The sequence below is a fragment of the Somniosus microcephalus genome, unplaced genomic scaffold (genome assembly GCF_052327205.1).
Source record: "Somniosus microcephalus isolate GS21.2 unplaced genomic scaffold, FLI_Smic_1.0 unresolved_chr7, whole genome shotgun sequence".
Classification (NCBI taxonomy): domain Eukaryota; kingdom Metazoa; phylum Chordata; class Chondrichthyes; order Squaliformes; family Somniosidae; genus Somniosus; species Somniosus microcephalus.
Window position 1 is genome coordinate 25,279,623 of NW_028225185.1, and position 8,657 is coordinate 25,288,279.

Sequence of the window (8,657 nt, forward strand, 5' to 3'; positions counted from 1 at the left end):
TTAATAAAACACGCACACAGTTTAATAAAACACACACGCAGTTTAATAAAACACACACACAGTTTAATAAAACACACACACAGTTTAATAAAACACACACACAGTTTAATAAAACACACACACAGTTTAATAAAACACGCATACAGTTTAATAAAGCACACACACAGTTTAATAAAACACACACACAGTGTAATAAAACACACACACAGTTTAATAAAACACTCACGCAGTTTAATAAAACACGCACACAGTTTAATAAAACACACACACAGTTTAATAAAACACACACAGTTTAATAAAACACACACACAGTTTAATAAAACACACACACAGTTTAATAAAACACACACACAGTTGAATAAAACACTCACAGTTTAATAAAACACACACACAGTTTAATAAAACATGCACACAGTTTAATAAAACACACACAGTTGAATAAAACACACACACAGTTTAATAAAACACACACACAGTTTAATAAAACACACGCACAGTTTAATAAAACACACACACAGTTGAATAAAACACACACACAGTTTAATAAAACACACACACAGTTTAATAAAACACACACACAGTTTAAGAAAACACACAAACAGTTTAATAAAACACGCACGCAGTTTAATAAAACACTCCCGCAGTTTAATAAAACACGCACAGTTTAATAAAACACACACACAGTTTAATAAAACACACACACAGTTTAATAAAACACATACACATTTTAATAAAACACGCACGCAGTTTAATAAAAATGCACACAGTTTAATAAAACACACACACAGTTTAATAAAACACACACACAGTTTAATAAAACACACACACAGTTTAATAAAACACACACACAGTTTAATAAAACACACGCACAGTTGCAATAAACACACACAGTTTAATAAAACACACACACAGTTTAATAAAACACGCACACAGTTTAATAAAACACACACACAGTTTAATAAAACACGCACACAGTTTAATAAAACACGCACACAGTTTAATAAAACACGCACACAGTTTAATAAAACACGCACACAGTTTAATAAAACACGCACACAGTTTAATAAAACACGCACACAGTTTAATAAAACACGCACACAGTTTAATAAAACACGCACACAGTTTAATAAAACACACACACAGTTTAATAAAACACACACACAGTTTAATAAAACACACACACAGTTTAATAAAACACAGTTTAATAAAACACACACACAGTTTAATAAAACACACACACAGTTTAATAAAACACACACACAGTTTAATAAAACATACAGTTTAATAAAACACACACACAGTTTAATAAAACACACACACAGTTTAATAAAACACACACACAGTTTAATAAAACACACACACAGTTTAATAAAACACGCACACAGTTTAATAAAACACACACACAGTTTAATAAAACACGCACACAGTTTAATAAAACACACACAGTTTAATAAAACACGCACACAGTTTAATAAAACACACACACAGTTTAATAAAACACACACACAGTTTAATAAAACACACACACAGTTTAATGAAACACACACACAGTTTAATAAAACACACACACAGTTTAATAAAACACACACACAGTTTAATAAAACACACACACAGTTTAATAAAACACACACGCAGTTTAATAAAACACACACACAGTTTAATAAAACACGCACACAGTTTAATAAAACACACACGCAGTTTAATAAAACACACACACAGTTTAATAAAACACACACACAGTTTAATAAAACACACACACAGTTTAATAAAACACACACACAGTTTAATAAAACACACACACAGTTTAATAAAACACGCATACAGTTTAATAAAGCACACACACAGTTTAATAAAACACACACACAGTGTAATAAAACACACACACAGTTTAATAAAACACTCACGCAGTTTAATAAAACACGCACACAGTTTAATAAAACACACACACAGTTTAATAAAACACACACAGTTTAATAAAACACGCACACAGTTTAATAAAACACACACACAGTTTAATAAAACACACACACAGTTGAATAAAACACTCACAGTTTAATAAAACACACACACAGTTTAATAAAACATGCACACAGTTTAATAAAACACACACACAGTTTAATAAAACACACGCACAGTTTAATAAAACACACACACAGTTGAATAAAACACACACACAGTTTAATAAAACACACACACAGTTTAATAAAACACACACACAGTTTAAGAAAACACACACAGTTTAATAAAACACACACGCAGTTTAATAAAACACTCACGCAGTTTAATAAAACACACACACAGTTTAATAAAACACACACACAGTTTAATAAAACACACACACAGTTTAATAAAACACGCACACAGTTTAATAAAACACGCACACAGTTTAATAAAACACACACACAGTTTAATAAAACACACACACAGTTTAATAAAACACACACACAGTTTAATAAAACACACACACAGTTTAATAAAACACACTCACAGTTTAATAAAACACACTCACAGTTTAATAAAACACACACAGTTTAATAAAACACGCACACAGTTTAATAAAACACACACAGTTTAATAAAACACACACACAGTTTTAGAAAACATAGAAATTGTTTTAGAAAACACAAAATAAAATGTTCCGTGGTTGGCGTCAATAAAGAAAGAATTCTCCAATCTTTGGAAATTATTTTAAATTAATCAAAATTGTCAAGTGTGCATTGGGTTTGTCTGTACAGAAGGTGCTTTCTATAGCATTTTGGCCAGACCTCAACTACCCCACACACCAAGCCCGCCCTTTAAACTGACCCACACACCAAGCCCGCCCTTTAACTGACCCACACACCAAGCCCGCCCTTTAAACTGACCCACACCCCAAGCCCGCCCTTTAACTGACCCACTCACCAACCCCGGGCAGTGTTTTTGATCTAAGCTCACTTAACAGCACTGACCATAAATCAAATAAATATATTATTGTTTGCACAACCCACAAAGCGGACTATATATAATTATGCAGATACATTATCCAGCTATCCTATTGCACAGTATAGATATTACACAATATGGTATATATAAGTATATAAGCTTAGGTGATAGGCAGGTACTTACAGCTTACTGTGCAACGTGAGTTTAATCGGTAGCTGGCAAAATGTTGAACAACAAAACAGAGATGCAAATTGTAGTCTTAAGCTGGGTGAGATGTCTGGGTGTGTTTCCGAATCGACATACTGCATATATATGTAGATTAATGGAGTGAGCTGTGATCGTTCCTAGAATGTAGTGTAAAAAGTCCCCGACACCTCAGCTCCTGCTACCTTCGTACCTTCCACATCCTGCGTCACGAACACAGCGAAACCTGTCCTCTTGCAACATGCAAGACCGCGTGTGCCTCGAAACAACATCCCACATCAAACAGATGGACTGGCGCATTCTCGATTGGAAATATCAATTCAAAAGTTTCGTATAAATTAGAAAAAGGGTTTTCAGGCTGTGGTTAAGAACAAACCGGTGAACCAGCTCGGAGAAACAAAATTCTCAGACTGAGTTTTCAGAACGAACGTGGCTAAGCGGAAAGTGCTACTGCCGGGAAATGGGCTTTTCAAATGAAAATTCCCTGTTCCCAGGAGAGTTTTCCAGCCTCTTGTCTGCTTCTGTATTGAATACGTCAGAATTAGGAGCAGGAGTCGGCCATTCGGCCCCTCGAGCCTGCTCCGCCATTCAATAAGATCATGGCTGCTCATCAACCTCAACTCCACTCTCCCGCCCGATCCCTCGATTCCCCGAGAGTCCAAAAATCTCTCGATCTCAGCCTTGAATCTACTCAACGACTGAGCCTCCACAGCCCTCTGGGGGAGAGAATTCCAAAGATTCACCGCCCTCTGAGTGAAGAAATTCCTCCTCATCTCAGTCCGAAATGGCCGACCCCTTATCCTGAGACTGTGACCCCTGGTTCGAGACTCTCCAGCCAGGGGGGGAAACAGCCTCTCAGCATCTACCCTGTCAATCCCCCCTCAGAATCTGATATGTTTCAATGAGATCACCTCTCATTCTTCTAAACTCCAGAGAGTATCGGCCCATTCTACACAATCTCTCATCATAGGACAATCCCTCTCATCCCAGGAATCAATCTAGTGAACCTTCGTTGCACTCCCTCTATGGCAAGTATATCCTACTTAGTTGATAGCCCCTCACCTCTGAGTCAGAAGGTTGTGGGTTCAAGTTCCACTCCAGAGACTTAAGCACAAAAAACTAAGCTGACACTCCCAGTGCAGTGAAATACTGAGGGAGCGCCGCACTGTCGGAGGGGCGGTACTGAGGGAGCGCCGCACTGTCGGAGGGGCGGTACTGAGGGAGCGCCGCACTGTCGGAGGGGTGGTACTGAGGGAGCGCCGCACTGTCGGAGGGGCGGTACTGAGGGAGCGCCGCACTGTCGGAGGGGCGGTACTGAGGGAGCGCCGCACTGTCGGAGGGGTGGTACTGAGGGAGAGCAGCTCTGTCGGAGGGGCAGTACTGAGGGAGCGCCGCACTGTCGGAGGGGCGGTACTGAGGGAGCGCCGCACTGTCGGAGGGGCATTACTGAGGGAGCGCCGCACTGTCAGAGGGGCATTACTGAGGGAGCGCCGCACTGTCGGAGGGGCGGTACTGAGGGAGCGCCGCACTGTCGGAGGGGCAGTACTGAGGGAGCGCCGCACTGTCGGAGGGGCGGTACTGAGGGAGAGCCGCACTGTCAGAGGGGCGGTACTGAGGGAGCGCCGCACTGTCGGAGGGGCAGTACTGAGGGAGCGCCGCACAGTCGGAGGGGCAGTACTGAGGGAGCGCCGCACTGTCGGAGGGGCGATACTGAGGGAGAGCCGCACTGTTGGAGGGGCAGTACTGAGGGAGCACTGCACTGTCGGAGGGGCAATACTGAGGGAGCGCCGCACTGTCGGAGGGGCAGTACTGAGGGAGCGCCGCACTGTCGGAGGGGCGGGACTGAGGGAGCGCCGCACTGTCGGAGGGGCAGTACTGAGGGAGCGCTGCGCTGTCGGAGGGGCGGTACTGAGGGAGAGCCGCACTGTCGGAGGGTCAGTACTGAGGGAGCGCCGCACTGTCGGAGGGGCAGCACTGAGGGAGCGCCGCACTGTCGGAGGGGCAATACTGAGGGAGCGCCGTACTGTCGGAGGGGCAGTACTGATGGAGCGCCGCACTGTCGGAGGGGCGGTACTGAGGGAGTGCCGCACTGTCGGAGGGGCGGTACTGAGGGAGCGCCGCACTGTCGGAGGGGCGGTACTGAGGGAGCGCCGCACTGTCGGAGGGGCGGTACTGAGGGAGCGCTGCACTGTCGGAGGGGCGGTACTGAGGGAGCGCCGCACTGTCGGAGGGGTGGTACTGTGGGAGCGCTGCAGTCGGACAGCGCGGCGCTCCCTCAGTACCGCCCCTCCGACAGTGCGGCGCTCCCTCAGTACTGCCCCTCCGACAGTGCGGCACTCCCTCAGTACTGCCCCTCCGACAGTGCGGTGCTCCCTCAGTACCACCCCTCCGACAGTGCGGCACTCCCTCAGTACTGCCTCGCCGACAGTGCGGCGCTCCCTCAGTTCCACCCCTCTGACAGTGCGGCGCTCCCTCAGTACCGCCCCTCTGACAGTGCGGCGCTCCCTCAGTACTGCCCCTCCGACAGTGCGGCACTCCCTCAGTCCCGCCCCTCCGACAGTGCGGCGCTCCCTCAGTACCGCCCCTCCGACAGTGCGCCACTCCCTCAGTACTGCCCCTCCGACAGTGCGCCCCGCTCCCCGGTGGTCTGGCAGGGCCCCGGTGCGCGCAGTGCTGGGCCACTCCCCTTTAATGACGTGGTTCGGCTGCACGTAATGCCGCCAAATTCAGCAGTAACGCCTCAACCAGGAAGTGGAGCTGCTTGTGACGCTACTACTGAATTTATAGCGGTGGGGGTGGGGGTGCTAACGTTTTCGTGACGCTAATTAATGCCCTGGCGACATTAGTGTCCCAAAATGGGATATACCGAATTTCTCCCCCCAAATCTGTGCACAGTGCACCAGGTTCGGTCTCACCGGGGTCCTGTACAATTGCAGCGAGACTTCCTTGCTCTTATATTCCAACCCCCTTTGTAATAAAGGCCAACATAGTACTTGCTTTCCGAATTGCTTGCTGTACCTGCATGTTAACTTTCAGTGATTCGTGTACAAGGACACCCAGGTCCCTCTGAACACCAACATTTCCCAAACTCTCGCCAGTTAAAAATACTCTGCTTTACTATTATTCCGACCAAAGTGGATCACTTCACATTTCTCCGCATTATACTCCATCTGCCACCTGCTTGCCCATATCCCATTGCAGCCTCTTTGTGTCCTCCTCACAGCTTACTGTCCCAACGGGAGATAGGGTAGAGAACAGAAAGAGTAACTTTACACTATAATACAGTAATCACAGACGTACATCTTTATATACGCTGAACGTATTAAGATAACCCAGAGATTTTATTGCCATATTAGCCTCTGAACGTTTAAATAAACAAACAGAGCTGTCATTAAAATAGTGGATTGAGCATTGACCCAGAAATGAATGAATAGAATTGAGTGCAAGCCTTCCGAACATCGAATTTCTCAACGTGGAGCTCTGGACGCCTCACTGACATTGTGCGGCAGGAACAGCCTCATTATATCTCCTGTTCGAGGATATTTTCATTAATGCTCGCTACAGGTATCACTGGGGAGCACAGAGTTCAATCAATCAATAATCAATATATTCAGCTTCCTTTTCCTAAACTCAATTAGCCACCCCAAATACTTTGCCATGACGAGTCTTTGAGAGGATCTCTCTTACTCTGATTCTGACTATTCCCAGCTCCACCAACCATAAAATACAGAAGCACCTGTAAAATCACTAACCTCTGCATCACTCGCTTTTCTCTAGTGTCTTACCAGAATTTCTTTAAAAACAAGCCGGATTTATAGACAGAAAATAACGTGTGAAACCGCAGATACTGCGATAACCTTTCATTCTAATATCATTATGTGATAAACAAAAGCAGTCACGGCTTTGTAACTGACTTGAAAGCGGAAATATAAATATCTCTATATTCATGCCCTTTGCGGTTATCTTAAAAAGATTGGGGGTTTTTTAATCTTTTAAATCGGGTTTAGAAGAACTAACTCTGTGAATAACACTTTGGTTATCAAGTAGACACACACACCCCACAATCCACACCACTGTACAGGGGCCCAGCTCACTCCACAGTACGACCCTCTGTACAGGGGCCCAGCTCACCCCACAGTACGACCCTCTGTACAGGGGCCCAGCTCACTCCACAGTACGACCCTCTGTACAGGGGCCCAGCTCACTCCACAGTACGACCCTCTGTACAGGGGCCCAGCTCACTCCACAGTACGACCCTCTGTACAGGGGCCCAGCTCACTCCACAGTACGACCCTCTGTACAGAGGCCCAGCTCACTCCACAGTACGACCCTCTGTACAGGGGCCCAGCTCACTCCACAGTACGACACTCTGTATAGAGGCCCAGCTCACTCCACAGTACGACCCTCTGTACAGAGGCCCAGCTCACCCCACAGTACGACCCTCTGTACAGGGGCCCAGCTCACTCCACAGTACGACCCTCTGTACAGGGGCCCAGCTCACTCCACAGTACGACCCTCTGTACAGGGGCCCAGCTCACTCCACAGTACGACCCTCTGTACAGGGGCCCAGCTCACTCCACAGTACGACCCTCTGTACAGAGGCCCAGCTCACTCCACAGTACGACCCTCTGTACAGGGGCCCAGCTCACTCCACAGTACGACCCTCTGTACAGAGGCCCAGCTCACCCCACAGTACGACCCTCTGTACAGAGGTCCAGCTCACCCACAGTACGACCCTCTGTACAGGGGCCCAGCTCACTCCACAGTACGACCCTCTGTACAGAGGCCCAGCTCACTCCACAGTACGACCCTCTGTACAGAGGCCCAGCTCACCCCACAGTACGACCCTCTGTACAGAGGCCCGGCTCACCCACAGTACGACCCTCTGTACAGAGGCCCAGCTCACTCCACAGTACGACCCTCTGTACAGAGGCCCAGCTCACTCCACAGTACGACCCTCTGTACAGGGGCCCAGCTCACTCCACAGCACGACCCTCTGTACAGAGGCCCAGCTCACTCCACAGTACGACCCTCTGTACAGAGGCCCAGCTCACCCCACAGTACGACCCTCTGTACAGAGGCCCAGCTCACCCACAGTACGACCCTCTGTACAGAGGCCCAGCTCACCCCACAGTACGACCCTCTGTACAGAGGCCCAGCTCACTCCACAGTACGACCCTCTGTACAGAGGTCCAGCTCACTCCACAGTACGACCCTCTGTACAGAGGCCCAGCTCACTCCACAGTACGACCCTCTGTACAGGGGCCCAGCTCACTCCACAGCACGACCCTCTGTACAGAGGCCCAGCTCACTCTACAGTACGACCCTCTGTACAGGGGCCCAGCTCACTCCACAGTACGACCCTCTGTACAGAGGCCCAGCTCACCCACAATACGACCCTCTGTACAGAGGCCCGGCTCACCCACAGTACAACCCTCTGTACAGAGGCCCAGCTCACCCACAGTACAACCCTCTGTACAGAGGCCCAGCTCACCCACAGTACAACCCTCTGTACAGAGGCCCAGCTCACT

At 47.2% G+C, this 8,657-nt stretch overlaps 1 protein-coding gene across 2 annotated transcripts in view; it reads right to left on the minus strand.

Moving 5' to 3' along the window:
- Window positions 1–3,195, minus strand: part of LOC147086635 (forkhead box protein P2-like) — a 427,219-nt gene extending 424,024 nt beyond the window's left edge. The window contains exon 1 of one of the 2 annotated variants that reach the window (XM_085978775.1): window positions 3,106–3,195. The gene's annotated coding sequence lies outside the window, so the exon portion shown is untranslated. The remainder of the gene's footprint in view (window positions 1–3,105) is intronic. The other variant, XM_085978776.1, reaches the window with a different exon arrangement.
- Between the last annotated feature and the right edge of the window lie 5,462 nt (window positions 3,196–8,657).